Genomic DNA, 23,067 nt, shown 5'->3' on the forward strand with positions numbered 1-23,067 from the left:
TGCGCTCCGTACTCGAGACCGAGGCTCTGGCGCGGCCTGCAGGGGGCTCTGGGCTGTCGGTAATGGGTTTTCCTAGTCTGGCTCCTTTGGGAAAGCGGCGGGACACGGACCTTTCCGGCCAGGACACGACGGCCTCCGCAGGGAAGGAGGCGCCGGCAGAGCAACCAGTGTCCGTCCCGAGGCTGCTCCGAGGCTCGATTGCACTCCCGAGGGGGCATCCCAACAGTTCTCCTCCTGGGGGAGGGAGGGGTATTTAGCGTGACTAGATGTCCCGATTTCATAGCGACAGTCCCGATTTTTGGGTCTTTTCTTATATAGGCTCCTATTACCCCCCACCCCCGTCTCGATTTTTCACATTTGCTGTCTGGTCACCCTACGGGTATTCTCCAGCGGTTTCGGCACCCCTGCCCTGACTGGACTCTCTGGAGGGATCCCACCTTTTCCTTATCCCGTGTTCTGCCCTCGTTCTTCCCGCACATCTACACATGGGGGGAAGAAGGGGGGACTCCCAGCAAATCCCTCTGCTCTCTACTGCACCATAGCACACCCTGGAAGGTGCTCCTTGTCATTTCTCTTATTACCTGACCCACAAGCTCCTATGCTTAGGGACTTCATTTGATACAGGTTAGTGTCTCAAATAAGATCCTGATCTGGAATTACAGGACAATGGAGCCCTTGAAACTTTTGGGGTCATCTCTGGGGTTAGGGCAGAAGCAGGCTGTGGGTTCCTGAATTGTTTACAGTTGGGGGTAAAACATTCTTGGCCTTTGCTTTGGCGTTATCCTTTTCTCCAGGATGCAGCATAGGCACAGAGAAGCTGGTGTACATTTTACCTGTTACTGTAAATAATTAAACTTACAATTTGTACTTAATTTTCTGTTTCAAATTAGTGGTGTGTAGGGGCTGTAGGGCTAGTTTGGATCAGTAGCAGATCAGAGTCTGTAAGTTGCAAAGTAGAGTTCAGTTCATATAACATCTGAGGCTGGCTATGATGGAGCCAGTTCGCAAAGTGTAATGCTAAACAGCAGTACATCCATGCCAACCTCAGGGTGGGCAGGTCTCTTTTCCACTTGCCATAGGGTAGATTGAATTTGATATTTCAGTTCAGCCCAAACTACACATTACCCATCTCTTAGAGAAGCTCTCTTTTTATTAGGAGCAGATGTATGTAGCACAGTAATAAAGTGGGATAATGAAGTGAAGGCACTCTGAGGATGCTGCAGAAAGTGATCCATGTAATCTGAAAACCAAAGAAAAATCACCCAGTCACTTCATGCCTCAAGTAGTTTATTGTCCTGTACATCGGATCTTGGATTAAAAGATCCTCTAATAAAATGTTCCTTATTGAGACATTTTAAATTTTAAAGATCGAGCTGTCCAAGAATGCAGTACTTGACCCTAGTTGTCACCCAATGCAGTTGTTATGGCATTGTTGTCAATGAGGTCTGGATTACTGTGCTCTCTACAAACTCATGAGATCTGGATCTTTCAGTTTAACAGGCCATAGGAGCAGCACATACTATTTTAAAGTAATTTAGCTTCTTTAATCTTCTGTTCCTATGCAGCCTTTATAACCTGTGGTAACAGTGTTAAAATGTACTGTACACTGACCCTCAACAGTGCTGGAGATTGACAGTTAATGATTCCAAAATATGGAAGTTATAGAATTATAAAACTTCATGTAATTGATTTTACATAGTAAATTAATCTATAGGCATTTGTTAGAGTTTAAATAGAGAGCATCCAGGCAAAGCATGCTGTGAGTGCTGTAGAGTATTGGGGGAGGAAGTGCCCCTAAATAGTAAATTTTCTTTTACCTCCATCTCAGTTACTGATGAAGAACTCTGAAGGGGTGTTTCAGAGAGAGCAGTTTTCAGGGGGCAGACGGGAGCGATGATGCCAGGCTATAATCTTATTGCCTGGCCATTGAGAAAACAAACGAAAAAGCCATATGAAGTGAAATATGGTTCCTGACTGCTTGCTGGACAGCCTGCCAATCCATATGTCAGAATTTTGGATTTGCTGACTGAGTCAGTATATCGGTCATGAGGTTAAACTGTACAGTTCTGACCTCAGTTTCTACATAAAATTCTTCAAGCAGATGGAAGATAGATTTCTTGTCCTGCATTTACTCATCAACTTGTTTCATACTGAATTTTTGAATGGCTAAAATGTGTGGACTTGCTTGTTTATAAGGAAACTGAGTTAAGAGGCTAATTCTTACCTTTGCCATCAGGTCAGCCAAATCAGTCAATCAACGTATGTAGGACTTTGAAGTATTAAACGGATCAAAATCTTGACCTTGTAGGAAGACGATACCAATCTAAAATACAGCTTCGGTTTTTTAGAAAATCACATTTGTCAGCAATGTGTTAAATTCAAGTCCTCCCTGGATTAATCGGCTCAACTCTTTCCTGGCCTGAATAATACAATGTTAGTGCAACTTTCAAGGTTTTAATAGGTGCAAAAATAACCCTTTAGTGGGGAAACTGACAGTCAAAATAAAATATTTATGTACCAATGGCTTTCTTCTGGCAGTAGTGTTACTTGTTTCTAGCTCTGCTGAACCTTCTTTGTTCTAGAGCTCTGTCTAATGTTTTGGAATTCAGAATTATTTAACTTGTATTTGAGCAAGTGTCATCTAATTAGTTTCCCATTTAAAAGAATTCATTTGTCTTTTTAAACTGTAAACTTAGCACAGTTTGTCAGACCTGTTGTATTAGTGCTTTCTGTAACATAATATAACAATTTGCAATTGGAGGTAAATATTCTGTGAATTTTTTTTACCCTCCTGTATTTTAGTCACAGGTATTTTTAGTAAAAGTCATGGACAGGTCATGGGCAGTAAACAAAAATTCATGGCCTGTGATCTGTTCATGGCTTCTACTATATACTCCTAACTAAAACTGGGGCTGGGGGTTGGCCTGGGACCCCCGCTGGTGGTGGGAGGGGGGGCTTGGCAGTGGCATGTGGCCCGGGACCCCCGCTGGTGGTGGGAGGGGGGGCTTAGCAGTGGCATGTGGCCCGGGGCCCCGGCTGGTACTGGGGGAGGGTTGGGTTGGCGGGGCTGGCAGGCTCCCTACCCGGCTCCGACCAGCACGTTCCTGCAGCTCCTAGGGGGAGGGGTGGCCAGGGGTGCTCCACGCGCTGCTCCCGCCACAAGCACCGCCTCCGCAGCTCCCATTGGCCGGGAACCGCAGGCAGTGTGCGGAGCCCATGGCCCCTCCATCTAGGAGTTGTAGGGACATGCTGGTGGGAGGCCCCCCCCCAGGTAAACGCCGTGCCACCCTGCACTGCAACCCCTGGCCCTGAGACCCCTCCCACACACCTAAACTGCTGCTGGCCACTGCAGAACTCACAGAATCCATGACCTCCGTGACAGACATGCAACCTTATGTATAAGTAACCAGACCAATATTTTCAGAGAGGATTCGATTAGCAGTTAACAGCATTGATGCTGAGCTTGTGACAGGTTAGTTACCCACATAATTTAATATACATTAATAATCTTATTATCCTGCATATTTTGATAGACTTTTCCTGGCCAATAATATTGGAAGAATAAGCCCAGTGTTTAAAAGTGCCTATAGGAAGGGGGTGTCCTCCATCTTAGTCTTTTCAACCAAGAGCAAAGGTAGTGTACTCAAGAGATCAACTCAATAAACTGTTAATAGACCTTGGAGGTTCTAGATTCCAAAGCCTGTAAGACAGGCAACAAATGCTTCATGAATACTGTGCAGGTAGATATTCTAATTAAGCAGAAAACTTCAGTGGCCTGTAGCTGATGCGACTGCTAACAGCAGATATATCTAGTGGCTGTTGATTGGCACTAGATGAGGAGGCTCTGAGTTACTACAAGGAATTCTTTCTCGGGTGTCTGGCTGGTGGGTCTTGCCCACATGCTCAGGGTCTAACTGATTGCCATATTTGGATTTGGGAAGGAATTTCCCCCCCAGATCAGATTGGCAGAGACTTGGAGTTTTTCACCTTCCTTTGCAGCATGAGGTATGGGTCACTTGCAGGTTTAAACTAGTGTAAATAGTGGCGTCTCTGTAACTTCTCTTTAAATCATGATTTGAGGACTTCTGTAATAGACCCATAAGCTCTGTCTTAGTTACTGAAGTGGGTGGATGAGGTTCTGTGGCATGCTGTAGTAGGTCAGACTACATGATCATGATGGTCCCTTTTGGCCTTAAAGTCTGAGTTTTGAAAACACTATTTCTCTTTCGTGTCCCCTCCCCCCCCCCCGAAAAAACAACACCCCTGGATGATGTCTCTGGTAGATCTGAGTCCTGGTGTACGTTATAAACAATTGCTTAGAGTCACACAGGGAAATTGCTTTGGAAGCTGAGCGCTACAGCACCATCTCCACCATTGGAATCGATACTCATAATTAAAAAAATCTTGGTTGCTTTCTTTCAGAGCCCAGGCTATGGCCTGTTAGATTAATTTGATACGAGGGTTTCATTAATCACATACTGAATAAGTTGTTCAGCAAGAAAGTCTGAGTAAGGCCAGGCTTATACTTAATTCTAACTGGCATAGCTATGCCAGGCAGTCTTATGTAAAAATTATACCCCTAACTCATGTAGCTATGATGGCAAAAGCCCTAGTTTAAATGCAGTTATGCTAGCAGAACAGTCAGTTTGCCGATATAATTTTTTTGTTCAGGCAATTGGTATAAACTGCATCTCCACTAGGAGGGTTTGCTGGTATGGCTAAGCCAGCAAACTCTTTCTAGTGTAGACAAGGCTTGAGTTGACTTTGAGGTGCTTCTTTAAAACAAACAAAAAAACTTGTCCTAGGTGGATTGAGTGTGAATGGCCAAATAAGTGATCTCCCCCACATGGTCAGTTAATATCATGAACAAGTTGCTCATCGAGAATTAGCGTAGGAAACTTTCAACTCTTAAATCTTTGCTTTAACCACTAGATCACATTGACTCAGGAACAGAAGCTGTTAAATTTACATAGATGTTTACTCTTGTAAAACTGAAACCTTTTCTGCCAATCCCAGGGGAATACACTGATACTTAAAGTGCTACTAAGTGTGTAGAGTATTCCATAAATTCCCTTATTTTTCAAAGGATGCATATAAAAATTAATAGGTCGTGTAAACAACTTTGGTATAGACCCTTCAGGAGACATCCAATGTCTGTAAGTGATGCTGCTCAAGCACTGGTCCTCAACATTCATTTTCCTCAAATGTTTGTAGATTTTAACAGCCATGCAGTGTGAGACTCAGGGTACGTCTACACTACCCACCGGATCGGCGGGCAGCGATCGATCCGAACGCTCTCCCGTCAACTCCTGTACTCCAGCGCCGCAAGAGGCGCAGGCGGAGTCGGTGGGGGAGTGGCAGCAGTCGACTCACTGCGGTGAAGACACCCCGGTAAGTCGATCTAAGTATGTCGACTTCAGCTATGACCAGGCCTCAGACTCAGCGGGGGTAGGGTGTGGGGCTTTATCAATTCAGGTGATAACATGATGTAGGAATTCCTATCCCTGGGAGAAGAATTGCATAGAAACAGTGGCCAAAGAGGAATGTCTGTCACTTTATTGTAACAGTTGTGTGAAGTGTTATGGAGAGGAGGTCTATCACATTCTGCATTGTGTTTAAAGTAACAGTATTTTCCTTTTGCGCTCAGTACATTGAGAAGCCAGATAACACCCTGCCCTCCCGAGTCCCAAACATAAACTGTGTTTCACTAATGCTACTATTTTAAACTTTTCAGGAGTGGTGTTATCCCACTCCAGTAGTGATGAGATTTATTAATCCTGTTTTACGCACTCTATCAAATAAAATCGACGGGTATGTCTACACTGGCAGAGTTACTGCGCCGCTCAGAGAGCGCTGAAGGGAAACCACTGTTGTGTGTTCATACTGTCAGCTGCCTGCGCAATAGCATGTTCACACTTGCGGCACTTGCAGTGGTATTCAGAGCAGTGCACTCTGGGCAGCTATCCCACAGAGCATCTCTTCCTCTTCTGCTGCCAAGAGTTGTGGGAAGGTGGAGGGAGTCGCAGGACATCCTGGGTCCTGTTCCAATGCCCTGCGATGCATTGCTTCGCATCCCAGCAATCCCTGTGCTTTCATCTGCATTTGGCGCCATCTTTCAATGGTTTGTGTACTGCGCGCCCTGCCTCTTTGGTCTGCAGAAATGGATCCCGCACTGTTGACCAATGTGCTGCTCGCTCTCAAACACGTCAAGAGTGGCAGTGGAGTTATTCCGTAAACTACAAAGGCAAGAGGAGTTCGACATTGATCTCGCCACGCGTAGTAGCTATGACATGCGATTGCTTGTGGCATTTACGGAGGTGCTGACCACAGTGGAACGCCGCTTTTGGGCTCGGGAAACAAGCACTGAGTGATGGGATCACATCGTCACGCACATCTGGGATGACGAGCAGTGGCTGCAGAACTTTTGGATGAGGAAAGCTACATTCATGGGACTGTGTGATGATCTCGCCCCAGACCTGCAGCACAAGGACACGAGAATGAGAGCTGCCCTGTCGTTGGAGAAGCACATGGCAATTGCACTGTGGAAGCTGGCTACTCCAGACTGCCACTGATTGGTCGCTAACCGGTTCGGAGTGGGAAAGTCGACCGCTGGACTTGTGTTGACGGAAGTGTGCAGGGCCATTAATCGCATCCTGCTCTGAAAGACTGTGACTCTGGGCAACGTGTGTGACATTGTGGATGGTTTTGCACAAATGGGCTTCCCTAACTGCGGAGGGCGATAGATGGCACGCATATTCCAATTCTGGCACCAGACGAGCTAGCCACTGAATACATTAATTGTAAGGGGTATTTCTCTATGGTTCTCCAGATGTTTGAGAATTGCTGTGGGCGTTTCACGGACATTAACACAGGCTGGTCCGGAAAAGTGCATGATGCACGCATCTTTCGGAACACTGGCCTGTTCAGGAAGCTGCAAGTGGACTTTCTTTCCGGACCAGAAGCTCACCATAGGGGAAGTCGAAATGCCCATTGTGATCCTGGGAGACCCTGCCTACACCTTGCTGCCCATTGTGATCCTGGGAGACCCTGCCTACCCCTTGATGCTGTGGCTTATGAAGCCATACATGGGCACCTTGACAGCAGCAAAGAGCGGTTCAACAACAGGCTGAGCAAGTCCAGAATGACTGTTGTGTGCTTTTGGCCTTTTAAAGGCCCACAGGCGTTGCTTGTATGGGAGACTGAACCTGGCCAATGATAATATTCCTATGCTTATAGCTGCATACTGTATGCTCCATAATATTTGGGAAGGGAAGGGTGAAAGCTTCACTCAGGGCTGGACTGCTGAGGCTCAGTGCCTGGAGGCTGAGTTTGAACAGCCAGAGATCAGGGCTATTAGAGGGGCACAGCACAGGGCCGTAAAGATCAGGGATGCCTTGAGGCAGCAATTTGAAGCTGAAAGCCACTACTATATGTTGCTATGCTCGGGAGTGCAGTGCTTGTAATTTTTGTTTTGTTTTTACTAATGTATGTATTTATAGCTGTAGGAATAAAGGTGTATTTCATAGATCACTCATGTGACTGTTTTCCTCCAGTTTGTTAGAAACAGATTTGCAGGTAACATAAATACACAAGTTTCCAGGTTCTCAAGAAGTCCTATCTTCAAGTGTTTATACAGAATGACAGCAGTTATTTGATAGTGTTTTCAAGAGAAGCAAAAAAGCTACAAACACTACATAGGTTTATATATCAAAGCATTAGCCAAGTGAGCTTGTAATGCTAGGAGGTGATTGTGATTGGTGCAGATGATTGCCTGTTGCTTTGCAGGGCTCTGTTTGCTTTCAAGTAACGGAATAAAGATTGCCTTTAAACCAAAACAATTCTTTTATTAAAAAACAACTGGAGGGGAGAGACAAACAAAAAAACACACCAGCACTGTAGGGGATGGGGAAGGGAGGAGGAGTTGGGGTCCCGGGACGGTTAAAAATTTGTGTATGTCCAGGTATTGTATGCAACCTTGTCCTTTGGAGTACAGTGCAGCGGGTACTGTACTTCAGCAGGGCTAAACTGCAGCGGGACAGGTGTTGATTGCAGTGGGTACTGAGAGTCCTCAGGACTAGACTGTGATGGAGCAGGAGTGGAATGAAGTGGGTACAGACTGGAGCCAGGAGGTTGATAAGAGTGTGGTGGTGGTGTCTGGGGGGCGCATGGGAAAGAGTTTTGCGACAGCGGCTGCAGAAGAGGGCGGGCGCGAAGCTGTTTGGTTTGCAGTGCTAGTAGTGCCTGGAGCGTGTCCGCTTGGCGCTTCATAACATTTAAGAGCCGCTCCGTGGATTCATTCTGGTGCACCGCGTTCTCCTTTTGGTCCCTCTTCTCGCTATCCCACCACTCCTTCAATTCTTGTTTTTCGGCAGCGGAGTGCATTATGACATCACACAGAAGTTCTTTGTGGTTGCTTTCTAATTCTGCGCAGCTGTTCAGACAGCGATAACAAAGAGGGAGGCTGGGCTCCCATGGTCATATCTGTGAAGCTAAAATGCAACATTTTACAGAAGCAATATTGTTTGCAACACCGAGACCACTGATTCAGTGATTTAAAACACAGCCCCTATTCCCATACCTGTTGCTAACTGGCTGACCCCAGGCAAGCACACATGGGCCACAAGACCCCCAAAATGGTGAGTAACCGCAGGGGAAATCAGTGTTCCAGGACTGTACTGTACACTGGGCACATGGCTCTTGGGGAGAGCCAGCACTGTAGGGGGGGCTTTATAATGTGCCCACATTTTCCCCAGGTTGTGTTCATTATAGAAGATATCTCGCTTCTGAGGGTGAGCAGGGAATCAAGGGAGGGTCTTTTCCAAGTCTGCGGCTTCCGCCCTGGCCCTTATGCGGCTCGCCTGTTTGCAGCAATGGTGCGCCGCCCCTCATCCCCCTCCCAGTGACGGCAGAGTGGCGTGGGAAAGTAGTTACCCTTAATGGGGCAAGAAACAAAGCAACTCTGCCAAAGAACCTGTGGCAGCGGGTTGCCCAAATCTCCATGAGTTTCATGGAGATCTGAGGCAGATTCCTGTGAAGTGAGGGAGTCAATCAACACCCTGTTCCTTCGCTCAGACTAGGCATGTGGTGGTACCTGCATCATACAGACACAAGCCTGCTTTCTGCAACCCTCCTGCCCCCAACAACTCACTTAAGCGATTCCCAAAATCAAAGCCACTTACCAGGGGCCTCCTCTCCTGTTTGCGCTTTGCCAAGCTCCGACAGCTGTGACTGGCTAGCCTCCTCTGGGGTAGAGAAGAGCTCCTGGCTGCATGCATCTCTGCATCTGGGTCCCCCTCCAAATCCTCGTCCAAGATTTCCTCCTCCTGGCTCAGTCCACTCTCGACTGGCATGCGAGCCACTGAAGTATCCACAGTGGCGTTCACAGTGGATGTGGGGTCGCCACCAAGTATCGTGTCCAGCTCTTTGTAGAACTGGCAGCTTGTGGGCGCAGCACCTGACCGGTGGTTTGCCTCCTGTGTCTTGTGGTAGGCGTTCCGTAGTTCCTTCACTTTGACCCTGCACTGCCGTGTGTCCTGGTCATGGCCCCTTTCTGTCCTGCATCATGAAATCTGTCTGTAGGTATCATCATTCCTACGGCTGAAGCGCAGCTGGGACTGGACAGCCTCCTCAACCCAAATGCTGATGAGGTCCAGCAGCTTGGCATTACTCCAAACGGGGGATCGTCTAGTGTGTGGAGCAGGCATGGTCACCCGGAAAGATACGCTGAGACCACTGAACGCATCACCAAGCAAACAGGAAGGGGACTTTCAAAATTCCCAGGGAATTTAAGGGGTGGGGCTCACGGTTGGTCACCTGAAGGCAGGGCAGTAGAGTTCAAGCCGATGACCAGAGAGGTGAGAACAGGCATTGTGGGACATCTCCTGGAGACCAATTGCAGTGCTATAATCAACCAGGGTGTCTACACGCGGCGCTGTAGCCCTGGCGCAGAAATATGTATGCCTCTCGTCGGGGTGGTTCTTTTACAGTGTTGCAACTGTGCAGTTTCTGTGCACTAAGTGGTTTGGCAGTGTGTACACCTTGGGAGTTACACCGCATAAAACTGCTTTACTGAGCAGGAACTTGCCAGTGTAGACAAGGCCTAACTTTTAAACTGCTATTTCCCCTTCGCTGGCCTCTTATGAGACCTCAGAAAAATGATGGATTCCCAGTACTAAAATGAGTAAATACGCAACATTCCCTCCCTGAGTTTAAACACTAGAAATGAATTAGTAAAACAGGGAGTTTGACTTGGAGGATTAAGTGTTATTGCAGTTACCATCTCTCATTCGTTCAAATCTGATCTGGATTGATGGTGAGTAAACACCCGTAAGATACTTACTATGTGCAGTGACTTGGTTGTAAGTCAAGGTGCCATGGAGACCATATGATAGTTGGCATCTCTGGTTAGACTCCCAGAACGGACCCAAATTATTAGTAAAAGATTTAAGGCTACCTGTATTGGCCTGGGGAGTTCCCTCCAGTTGGTTTTTGAGTTGTGTAGCTAAGCTTCCATAGCTCTGGGTTATAGCATCTCACCAATATGAAATTCACTTAGGGTGACCAGATAGCAAATGTGAAAAATTGGGATGACGGTGGTAATAGGTGCCTATATAGGGGAAAAAAACCAAATATCAGGACTGTCCCTATAAAATTGGACAAATGGTCACCCTAAATTCACTCCTTTTACTTTATATTAAAAAAAAAAATGTAGTAAAAGCATAATGGGAGAATGTTTTTCCCCTTAATTTTCTAAGCAATAGAAGGGAAAGAGGACAGTGCCCCTTGCTTCTCTTCTTAGTGACTTCTTTAGGTGCAGGAAAGTGTCTCAGGTGCGAATGAAGGTAAAACAGACGAGACATTTTCTTCAAGGAACTAATAAGTTGATTTAGTTCAGGGATGCCGCTTGAGTATATAGAAGCTAGTGTGTATTTTACTTGTTATTGTAAAGAACTTACAATTTGTACTTTAGTTTTCTATTTCAAATAACTTGAAATTCTAAATCAGTGGTTCTTAACTTGGGGTGCAAGATGCCCATTCTGGAGGTGTGAGACGTGCCAGATTTTTTTAGAAGGTAAATCATCGAAAACACAAATTAAGCACAGGCAGTAAGTACAACTACTTTGTTTCATCAAACCTATGTATTTATTAACATTATACATTTTTTAACGATTACTGTAATATACAAGCAAAATATATCTAGGTTTAAGGGGTGCGAGAACGTATTCTGAGAACCAAAAGGGGGGTGCAGGCTGCAGTAAAGGATAAGAACCACTGTTTGAAATTATACTTTGAATGCAAGAGCAGCTGATGAGGTTTTACCTGTCACCTGCCTTGTCTCTCTCAGGTTTTACCTGTGTCTCTGCATGGTTATGGAGGGGCTGCAGAATAACAGGAATAATAAGGTAGTCTTTTTAGCGTTTGAATTAGCACATCACAATCTGGGTTGCAGAGGAGGATTTGGTGCACTGATATATATGTTCCACTGTAGTCAATTTCATCTGAAACAATTTAATTTTCAAAGCCACTTTAATAAATGGGGAGCATTGCATTTGATGCTTTAATATCTTTAATAGCTGGACTGAGCTAATTGCCGTTGCTATCTGTTAAGTCACCTGGGTCAAGTGAAAACGTTAGCATAGTGGGTTGACTGGCTTCTTGCCTGTGAAAAGATGTAGTGGGTCAGCTGGATTCAGCCCCACAGTGTTCTTGTTTCTCTGTTCAAAATAGCGTGTTGAGTTTTGGCAGCTCTGTTGTCTTGCTTCCACTGTTTCCAAAAGGTGCCTGTAGTTGGCACAGTAATACTCGCATAGGTACCAGGTTGTAACTGGTATGAGCTACTACTATCCAGAAACCTCCTCCTTGATAGTTTTGAACATATTATGGCACATGTCAATACTGTACATTTTCTGAGGCCATATTGGATGAAACTCAGGCGATACCAGTGTGCCATTTTTCCAGTCTCTTGTACATGTTTCATGTACATCTTGTACATGTTCTCTTGTTGCATGGTTCTTTGGTAGGAAAAATAGAACTCCCTCCATTTTCCCACTGAGGCCTTATGGCGTTCCATTGGTGCAGAGACCATGTAGCTTGTGGCATGACATAATCTCACAGGGCTGGGGTTAGTAGCCATCCTTCAATCAGGTTAGGGTTGGGGCTGAGGCTGCTGAAGGAAGTCTGGGTGCTGTCAAAAAAGTGAGATGTATCTTGGAGGAGGTCAAAGCAATGGTGTGGTTCAACTGCCCCTTCCTCGTCTGCGGAAAGAAGATGTTGAAGAGGTGGTGGTGGGATCCCTTGTTCTTAGCTACCTCACACCCCCTTGGTGTTCAGTGGGGATGGGAGGGGACTTATTCAAGGTATGTCTTCACTACTGAATTAGCTCAACTGTTCTATGCTTGTTTTTCTTGAGCGAGCCTAGCTTGAGTGAGAGTGCCCACACTGCTAAATAGCACCAAGATGCTGCGTCCACACTGGTGCTGCACTCACTTATGTCTGGCACTAAAACTATTAATTCTTTCCCAGTGAATTGTGGGAGAACTTGTCTGTGTGTTCTGGGCATATGAGAGGAATTTTGCAAAGGTATTGGAGGTTGTAAGTTCTTTGGGGCAGGGCCTGTCTCTTTTTGTAATGTTTGTATATTGCCTAGCACAGGGAGGTCCTGGTCTATCGCTAGAGCTTCTAGGCACTATAGCAATACAAATAATGAACTAGTCAGTCAAGTGGAGCTAGCTTGTATCCACGATGCAGAATGCTCATGTTAGCAGCTGGCAATTCTAGCTTTAGCCTCTGCTTGCTGATGGGCCAGCCAACTTAAGTTAAAAGCAGCACCACAGTTGAGCTGTGTGTGTGGGATTCAAATTAGGGCAAAACTTGAGTCATAATTGAGTTGACTTTGCAGTGAAAGCAAGATGTCCACTGGTGCTTTCTGCAGTGCTTCATGGAGATTTGTTTTCCCTTTGTTTTTAAATGATTCCCTAATCTAAATTGCCCATCTCTCACCCATTGCGAAAGATGGTTAACAACAAAATTCAGCAATGAATAAATTATCAGCACTCTCCATAACAAGGACTCATGGTGAGAAATCAGCATCCTGGCTGCTCTTGAGGATCTCAAGACAAGGAAGGCATAGAGAAGGAAATTGCTATTAAAGTACCCTGAAACATTATACTCAGACTGTATCACTAAAGGGGTCACTAGAACAAAAACAGCTTGATGCAGACTGTCTGGAATAAAACCTTAAACTACTATATAAACAGAAAAAATAGTGAGGAGGAACCAGGGGAACTGGAAAGTAAAATGCTTAGTATCATTTGTATGAAAGTCATGATATAAGGAACTGAACACCTGTTATCAAGATCATTTATAGAAAGAGCCAATATGGAAAAAACAAGTGAAAAAACTGCAGTAACACAAACTCGGTAAACGATAAAGATTCACAGCCACCTTCAGGCCTGCAGAGACTCATACAATGCTCATAGTCTGGCATGGCGTGTGCCAGTGCATGCCTTCCTCCACCACCTCCAAGGGCTGTGATATGACCAGCAGCTTTTTCTTCTCCATCCAAGAGGTCTTCCCCAAGACATCTCCACGTTGTCTGTCTTTTACCAGGACATCCTCAGGACCTGAATGCTATTTTCAGCAACGGGGTCTGTAGTGGTCATTGAGAGGAAGATATTGCTGAATCCCTGCTACACAAACCACACCTTCCTAAAACTAGCCAAATCTGCATTTAAATTATTTTTAAGATTGGCTAAATGTCATGATGATGGAGTCTTCAGTGAGTGAACTGTAGAGAGCAGGCTGCATGATTTTGCAAGGCTTATGCATCTTTGTGGATACTTCAAAGACTTACTGGCATATTTTGTAGAAAAATAGTGTGTGATCATGTGATTAAAGACTATTTTAATGTGAGGGGGCTGAGTTGAAGATGCATGGGCAACCTTAATCCTGGCATTTTCTAACTTAAGAATGCTTTACTTTGCAACCTTACTATTCTTTTAATGTATTTTTTATGAAATATCTATATATACTATCTATTTGTCAATGTTAACATCAATTCAGAAGCATTTTCTTTAGGGCATAGTTATTCAGGAATATCAGACTTGGAATTTGAAAATGATGGGGAGCTTAAGCATATTGCAGTAAGGTGATAATTTTTGTGTGCAATAACTCACTTGCCTGTTACCCTTTCTTGTTGTGTCGTTTTCTTTCTCCCTCTTCCTGCCCCCCCTCCATTTGCTTTTCATCTGCCTTTTTTTGGAGTCTTTGTCATGACATGAGCTATTTGGGGTAGACACTGTCTTCTTACTCAGTCTGCATAGCATCTGGTGCAGTAGAGCTCTGGACCTCGATTAGCATCCGTAGGCACTACAATACAAATAATAAAACCCTTATTGAATAATGAAACATAATTGTACTTAAACTGAACCTGGTGTACTTACACCTTTATTGTACTAGAAAATTGCTCATTTGAGGTACAGTCTAATACCACAGTATTTCATCAGTTTCTGTGGCATGGTTGTGACAGGAGAGTAATGCATGCTTAAAACTGGAGGAGTTGCTTGACTGGTTTTAGTCTCAGATTATTCCATTTTAATATGTAGAAAAACAGCTGGTGATAGAATTTTCCACTGAAGAGCCAGTGGAGGCAAAACTTGATGCGTTTATATTTTGTTCTTTGAGGAAGGTAGTGGTTGAAGACCAGTTTGTTCCAGGTGGATCTTCTCACTGAGTTAGTATTGAAGGTCTAGTCCACAGCAGTGGCCTTTGTGAACTGAAACAAAAGTTTAGCAAAAAAAGTTAAGCTATGAATTCTTTTGGGAAGTATGATTAACACCACATCTGACAATTAAATATCTGAACCCAGAAAACAGTTTAGGAGTGTAAGGTTTCAGCTCTGTGTGTTTCTGATCCAGCACACTTTTTTTGCCACTTTCACCAAACAGAATTAAATAGTGTCACTTTGCATGTATCTTATACATTCTTATGAAATAACTGCAAAACAAAATACTATATTCCTTTAGAAATGCTATTCTTCCGGTAAGTTGTACATATGTCCTATCAAGCAGATTTCTATTCTTCTCTTTATATTCCATTTACAAGGGGTTTGTTCTAGGACTATAGTAGGGGTACAAATCTATTTGTATAGTTTCCAACAATAAGTTCACTTCCATTTGGTGTATTTCGTTTGAGGTTTTGTAGTGTTGAAGGTGCTTGTGAGTAAAATCTCTTGCCTGTATATGTTGTGGCTAATGCTTTTGTGGAACTCCTTTAGCATATTATGAAATCCATCTAGAATTGAGACTTACAGAACATTATGGTTATATTGTAGGGCTAAGTCCTCCTGATCTCACTCTCAACATTGTTTATTTTTGTTTCATTTGCTGTAGGTAACACACAACATCATGTTAATTTAACTGCCTACAGTGAACAAACTCTACCTGCAGCTCCAACTGCCATAAATAATCTCCCTAGCTGAGCAGTTGCTTGGCCAGAGAGATCTTGTACAAGGCGCAGAGCAGAGAGGTGCCTGGCATTGTGGGAATATAAGATTCTGTGGGGTAATTCCAGGTCAACATGTTTATGTAAAAATATATTGGATGTTAAGGGTTTTATCACATTTGGTTTTCTTTGTAGTCACTGTGCTAGATCTCCCAGTAATACACCTCTACCCCGATATAACGCTGTCCTCGGGAGCCAAAAAATCTTACCACGTTATAGGTGAAACCGTGTTATATCGAACTTGCTTTGATCCACCAGAGCATGCAACCCCCCCACACACCCCGAGCGCTGCTTTACCGCATTATATCCGAATTCATGTTATATCTGGTTGCGTTATATCTAGGTAGAGGTGTATTCATAACTTGTCCCAATACTCTTGCTTAGGGAAACTGCAGTTTTCCTCTCTTGTGAAAAGGATAGTGGAAAAGAAAACTGGTTTCTTGTTCTTTCAAATGAAATTGGGATGGGTAGAAAATTAATTTAAAAAAATACTTTCAGGTTGTATGGCTATCCCTGCATAGAGGATAATCCTTGTAAATAGGCTATTCTCATGTTAATACTAGTGGTAGACATTCAGGCTTTTAAATTCTGACTTAAATGTGTTTTGAATTGGCATAATATTTAGTCCACAGACACAAACTTTCAGGGGTCCTGGGATCTGTTCCAAGCTCTGCCACTGGTCTTAATGAGTGAATGTGGGCAAGTCACTTAACCTCCCTGTACCTCAGTTTCCCCATCTTGAAATGGGGATGATATTGACCTCCTTTGTAAAACACTTTGAGATCTACTGATGAAAAGTGCTATATAAGAGCCAGGTGGTGGTGTTAGTCTCCTGATATTTTATGACATCCGGGACTTTCCAAAGTGGCAATTGTCACTTCGTGTTTGGCATTAGATTACACTGAACAGGTATTCTGATTTGAGATAATTGATTTTTTTTAACCAGGTACACACCAAGCTCCAACTTTGAAAGGTGTATGTTTTTTATCTTACATAACGCAGATCAGTATATAGAGCTCCTTTACGGCCCTCTGTCCTGTTGTAATTGCATTGGACGACAGCTTTGCTGTAGTGAATCTTGCTGGTAAATAAAGTAAACCAGTCTGGTGGCAGTACGCTGCTGAGGGGAAGGTTTGGGTTTACAACCCTCCAAGGAATGATATTTTTCTTGGTAAAGAGGTTGGGGGAAGAACTCATTTTGTTTTCAAGAACCTGTTAATGGCTATATTACTGAATGGCCTTGACAATAGCTGGCTATCCATGGAATAATTGTGCTTACTTGTAGGGGAGGGAGAAATAACCCAAACCAGATGGAACAGTTTAAAATAATGAGGTACTGTTTTGAGAAAACACAGTACTTCAGTAGGTGGGATGCTGAGGAAGAAACAACCCATACTTCAGTGAGGATGAAAGTAACTTCTCGAAAAGGGGAAAAAAGAGAGACTTTTAGCAAATCTGTAGCTAGAACACAAGCTATAGAGCGCAAGCTGTCTTCTGTCAGGGATGGTCCAGATAATACTTAGCTCTGCCTTGAGTGCAGGATCTGGATTAGAAGACCTTTCCAAGCCCCTTCCAGTCCTATGTTTCTCCCACTGTAATTCCATCCCCCACTCTGACTTGGCTCCTGGTGCTGCAGGGCAGGCAGCGGCAGGCTCAAGCAGAGGGTCGGTGGGTGGAGAGATGGGTTTACCTGCAGCATGGTCAGAAGGTGTTGAGGGAGCAGCTTGGTCTAATGAAGGTTACCTGAGGTTAGGGGAGTGTGGAGCAAGTCAAAGCGGCTGGATACAATGGTCTATTTCCCTCTGCCTCCCAAATTATGCCCATAACTCTGAAAATCTTTCTAACTTTTAGTTGTTTTGGCAGGTTTCAGGAAAAATGCTCTGATAAATGTTAAAAGAACATTGATATCTGGGAAGGAATATATTTGATATACCCATTAAGAGCATTGGAATTCATTTTTTCTGCAACTCTGGTGTTGTGTATCTTGACTCTGTAATTTTGTAGTTGTCCCCTATTGAATGTGACTTCGTCATTTAGTCAATATCTGTTAAGAGAACCTGCTACAGAAAGTGGCCAGATTCACCAACATGGGTATGGAGTAAGATAATACGGACTTAAGGTTTGTTCTTGGCCTTGTTGTTCAATCTCCATTTCCTCATGGATGAGGTATAACTGAGTACCGTTAAGTGACAAGCAAGGAGAAGCAGAGCCTTGGAGGCAAGGACAAGACTTTGAATTTTTCTTCTGAAGTTCTGTAGCCCACCAGTTTTGCTTCCTTTCTTGAATTCGTAGTTAATCTATTTTAGGTACTTGTATATGGCTTCATCACCATTGTAGTGGAGTGTCTCATAATCTTTAATGTATTCATCCTCTCAAAACACCCGAGTGAGGCAGGACTATTATTCCCATTTTACAGATAAGGCACAGAAGCCAAGTGACTTGCCCAGGGTCACACAGGAAGTCTGGGGGATTAGGCAATTGAACTTGGGTCTCCCAAGTCCTTAGCTAGTGTTCTTACTACTGGACCATCCTTGAGAGAGACACTTTCCCACAAATCCTCCAGCAGTGACCCCCCTCTCTTACTCTAATGCACTAGCTTTAACAGAGGAACTTTCCATTCTCTTTCTTTGTCTGATGCTCGTTAGTGGACTGAGGGACATAGTCAGGTGACACAAGCCTACCAACAGCTGTATTGAGAGATCACCAACTTAATGTACAATAGGTCACTGAACTGCTATTAGATGGTAGTACCAGTAAACCAAACCAGGGACTTTGCCGTGAGAGTCAGTATCTTACTGCTGTTAAATCCCTTAACCATGCAATACCTAAGTCCTGTCATTAGTATGTAGACACTTTATTGATACCTGTTTTTAATGGAGCTCCGGGGCCAGGGGAGAGACCCACAGCAGGCCTGCAAGCCCCAACTTGCTCCTCTCCCCAGTTCCTGCCCACCCCCTACCTCTCTCCTCTCCAGATCTCTGATGTGTGGCCCTTTAGAGCTGCTGTGCGGCTATTTATAGCCTGCTGTGTGGCCGTGCAGCTTAGAGGGAACTTAGGGAGTCGCACTTGGGGTTGATGGGCGCTGCCACTGGCTTGCGGGCCTTGCAATGAAGAACGCTGTGATAGAGTGTCAGCAGTAGTATATAGTAAACTTCTTTCCTGTTACTCTGATGCTGCTTTCATAGAGATTACAAGACTTCTGTGGTTCTTGTCATGTCCTCCTCCTGCTTCCTGCCACATTTGTGATCATTGCCTGTGATCATTGCACTCTGCCAGGTCTCTGGAACAGCATTCATAGATTCTAGGACTGGAAGGGACCTCCAGAGGTCATTGAGTCCAGTCCCCTGCCCTCATGGCAGGACCAAATACTGTCTAGACCATCCCTGGTAGACATTTATCTAACCTACTCTTAAACACACTCAAACAGCTGGCATTGCAGGAGATGCCTCATATTTTGAGGTTATCTGCCCAGTCATAGGTAGTGGGGCCAGTAATGTAGCGCCACTTGATCATCAAGTCTTTTGAGACTTAACTATTCCTAGTCTTGCTCTTCTTAAGGAACTAATTTGAAAATAGAACATCCAAAAAGCAGACAGATCTAATGGATAACTAGCTCTGTCAGGATAACAGGCTCTTTCATTGTGTGGCTCTAGTGAGGGATGAACTTGAGCAGTAGAGAAAAGGGACAGTCTGGAATAGCCAAGCGTGTACTTGGACAAGTAAGCTCTCTGTGTGACTGCACATTCTGTACCATTGGATATTGTGGACAGAAATAAGAACTCTACTACATCTAGAATAGGGATGTAAAATATTAAACGGTTAACCAATAAGTATAGTCTTACTATTAATATATTGTAGTTAATGTTTAAAACAGATTTGTAAAATAATTTAGTGACGTAATACCTAATGTGCACATTAGAAATGCCATAGCAATACCCGGGGGTGTGTGGAGCTTGCTATGCTCTTGCAGCTTGGGACACTGCTGGATCAGCCTGTGCCCGGCAGAGAGGGTACGGCTGGGGCAGCCTGGCATATCCCCCCCCCCCCCCCCCCCGCTCTGCTTCTCTCGCAGTTGGCTGCAGCAGTCGGTGTGCCCAAGAACCACTGGATCTGCTGGAACAGTTGGATCTTTCCTGGCAGTGATCTGCCGAACTAGCTGCACTAGGCAGCATCTAGTAACTGGGAGAGCGAGGGTGGGATCAGCGCAAGGCGCACAGTGCCCAGCCATGCATACGTAAACAATCCCTCAGCCCACTCTGCTTCACCTCAGAGGAGAGACAGCAAGGGTGTCTGTTTGTGGAGAAAGTAGATAAGGAAAAGTTATTTACTTATTCCCATAATACAAGAACTAGGGGTCACCAAATGAAATTAATAGGCAGCAGGTTTAAAACAAACAGAAGGAAGTTCTTCTTCACACAGCGCACAGTCAGCTTGTGGAACTCCTTACCTGAGGAGGTTGTGAAGGCTAGGACTATAACCGTGTTTAAAAGAGAACTGGATAAATTCATGGAGGTTAAGTCCATTAATGGCTATTAGCCAGGATGGGTAAGGAATGGTGTCCCTAGACTCTGTTTGTCAGAGGGTGGAGATGGATGGCAGGAGAGAGATCACTTGATCATTACCTGTTAGGCCCACTCCCTCTGGGGCACCTGGCGTTGGCCACTGTCGGTAGGCAGGATACTGGGCTAGATGGACCTTTGGTCTGACCCAGTACAGCTGTTCTTATGTTCTCCCTCCTCCCCAAAGCCGGGGTAGACTGTGAACTTGTTACTGATTAAACGGTTAACCAATATAATTTTAATAGTTTAAACAAGTACTTTTTAAAGCGATATTTACATCCCTAATCTAGGTAACATTAGTTGAACTCTTTGATATGGAGGGACATAACTCTAGTAGTTGTAGCTCAAATGGACAGCACTCAATAGAAATACAGTGAATTGCATAAAAAGGACTGCATTAGATTATTGAGAGCCTTAGAGAACTGTAGGCACCATCAGATCCTTAAATGCAAGCTTGCATAATTTTAAATCTCTCATAACTCCCTAGGGTTCGTTAGGGTTAAGCAAATGATTCCAAAATGATTCTCTCTAGTTGGTGTTTCTAACTGTCATTCTCATACACAGCCTGGCTAACAGAGGGTGGCTTTGCTTTTGTAGTAGTAGAGGCAGAAAATGACTGAATTGTCAGTGATTTCTTTGCTGATCAGATGAAATGGAATGCTGTCACTTTGGGATATTTTGCCGTCAACAGAGAAAACAGTGCTTGTCAGCTATCAACTGTTGAAGCTGGAGAAGGGATTCAAACCGATTGCAATTACTCATGATAGTGATTCCCATAATGAGACTTAACTATAGACTTCTGATAGACAGAATACCCACACAGGACAAGTAATTTCCTTTTACTGTAAACAGCACTGAGACCAGAGCAAATCAAAAGGAATTAACTTCAGGTTACTTGTATTTCTGTACATCAGTTGGGCTTTTACTTTTAATAACATTTAATTTGGAACACATTTTCTTATATTGATGAAATTGAGTTGTTCACCCCTGTGAATTTAATAACTTACCCAAGAATAAACCTCATTTAGAGGTTTCAAAGATTGGACATATGTTCATTTTTAGATAATGTTTGGATTACAGTCTTGATATATCAAAATTCTAGATGTCATGCTTATTCTTTTAAATACGTTTCCTTATTGTGAGATACTCCAAATATATTCAATAGAAGCGCATGAAATTTACCCTGTGCAATTGCTGCTGTTCAGTCAGCCTGAGTTTGTGGGTGGTTTAACTAGTACGTGGCTGGCATTTTACCCTACTGTACCCATCTGCCTGGTCCTGGCAGTGAAAATGGTAATTCATGTGCCAAAAACTCTGATCCATCCAACAGTTGTAAATTTGACACTCTCCATTTCGAGCTAGTCTTTCCTAGGATTTGGTATCCCAAAAGGAGATTTGGATTAATTATATCAGGGGTGGGCAAACTTTTTGGCGTGAGGGCCACATCTGGGTATCGAAATTGTATGGTGGGCCATGAATGCTCACAAAATTGGGGGCTGGGGTGTAGGAGGGGGTGAGGGCTCAGGCTGGAGGTGCAGGCTCTGGGGTGGGGCCAGGGATGACGGGCTTGGGATGCAGGAGGGGGCTGTGGGCTGCAGGTGAAGCAGAAGGGTTCAGAGTATGGGAGGGGGCTCTGGGCTGAGGCAGAGGGTTGGGGTGTGGGAGGGGGTACGGGCTCTGGGCTGGAGGTGTGAGTTCCAGGGTGGGGCCAGAAATGAGGGGTTCAGGGTGCGGGAGGGAGCTCCGGGCTGGGACACAAGGGGAGTGGGGGAGGGGGCTCTGGGCTGGAACTGAGGGGTTTGGAGTCCAGGAGGGGGCTCTGGGCTGGGGCAGGGGGTTGGGGTGTGTGGGGGGCAGTGACTGCTCTGGCTGGGGATGTGGGCTCTGGGGTGTGGCTGGGAATGAGGGGTTTGGGGTGCAGGAGGATGCTCCGGGCTGGGACCGAGGGGTTCGGAGCATGGGAGGGGGATCAGGGCTGGGTCAGGGTGTTGGGGTGCAGGAGGAGGTCAGGGTGCAGGTTCCAGGTGGCTCTGCACACTGCCCTGTCTGCAGGTGCCACCCCCGCAGCTCCCATTGGCCGTGGTTCCCAGGCAGTGGGAGCTGCAGAGCCTGCACTTGGGGCAGGGGCAGTGTGCGGAGCCCCCTGGCGGCCCCTACGTGTAGGAGCTGGAGGGGGGACATTGCTGGTGCTTCTGGGAGCCGCCTGGGACAAGCCCCTGACCTCGCAACCCAGCTGGAGCTCGAGGGCTGTATTAAAAGGTCTGACGGGCTGGATGCAGCCCGTGGGCCATAGTTTGCCCACCCCTGAATTAGATGAACACAGTACTTGGAGTTACTACACTTGTAATGATATATAGCTGAACTGAGTTGAAAATATAAACTTAATAGAATGTGTAGCCATCTGTGTTCAGGTTTAATTGGTGAATATTGATGATATTTATACATATGGTGTCTAACACAAAGTGAGCACACTTCATAGGTTATGTACAAAATGGGAAATGACTACCTAGGAAGGAGTACTACGGAAAGGGATCTGGGGGTCAGAGTGGATGACGAGCTAAATATGAGTCAGCAGTGTAACATTGTTGGGGAAAAAAGTGAACATAATTCTGGGATGTATTAGCAGAAGTGTTGTAAACAAGACACGAGAAGTAATTCTTCCGCTCTACTCTGTGCTGATTAGGCCTCAACTGGAGTATTGTGTCCAGTTCTGGGCGCCACATTTCAGGAAAGATGTGGACAATTTGGAAAAAGTACAGAGAAGAGCAACAAAAATGATTAAGGTCTAGAAAACATGACCTATGGGGGAAGATTGAAAAAATGGGTTTGTTTAGTCTGGAAAAGAGAAGACTGAGAGGGGACATAACAGTTTTCAAGTACATAAAAGGTTGTTACAAGGAGGAGGGAGAAAAATTATTGTTCTTAACCTCTGAGGATAGGACAAGAAGCAATGGGTTTAAATTGCAGCAAGGGAGGTTAAGGTTGGACATTAGGAAGAACATCTTAA

At 44.8% G+C, this 23,067-nt stretch overlaps 1 protein-coding gene across 5 annotated transcripts in view; it reads left to right on the forward strand.

Annotated features, from left to right (window-relative positions):
* MED26 (mediator complex subunit 26) overlaps positions 1 to 23,067 on the forward strand; it is a 47,838-nt gene that overhangs the window by 1,073 nt on the left and 23,698 nt on the right. The window lies entirely within an intron of this gene.

This window comes from Chrysemys picta, chromosome 25, assembly GCF_011386835.1.
Source record: "Chrysemys picta bellii isolate R12L10 chromosome 25, ASM1138683v2, whole genome shotgun sequence".
Lineage (NCBI taxonomy): Eukaryota > Metazoa > Chordata > Testudines > Emydidae > Chrysemys > Chrysemys picta.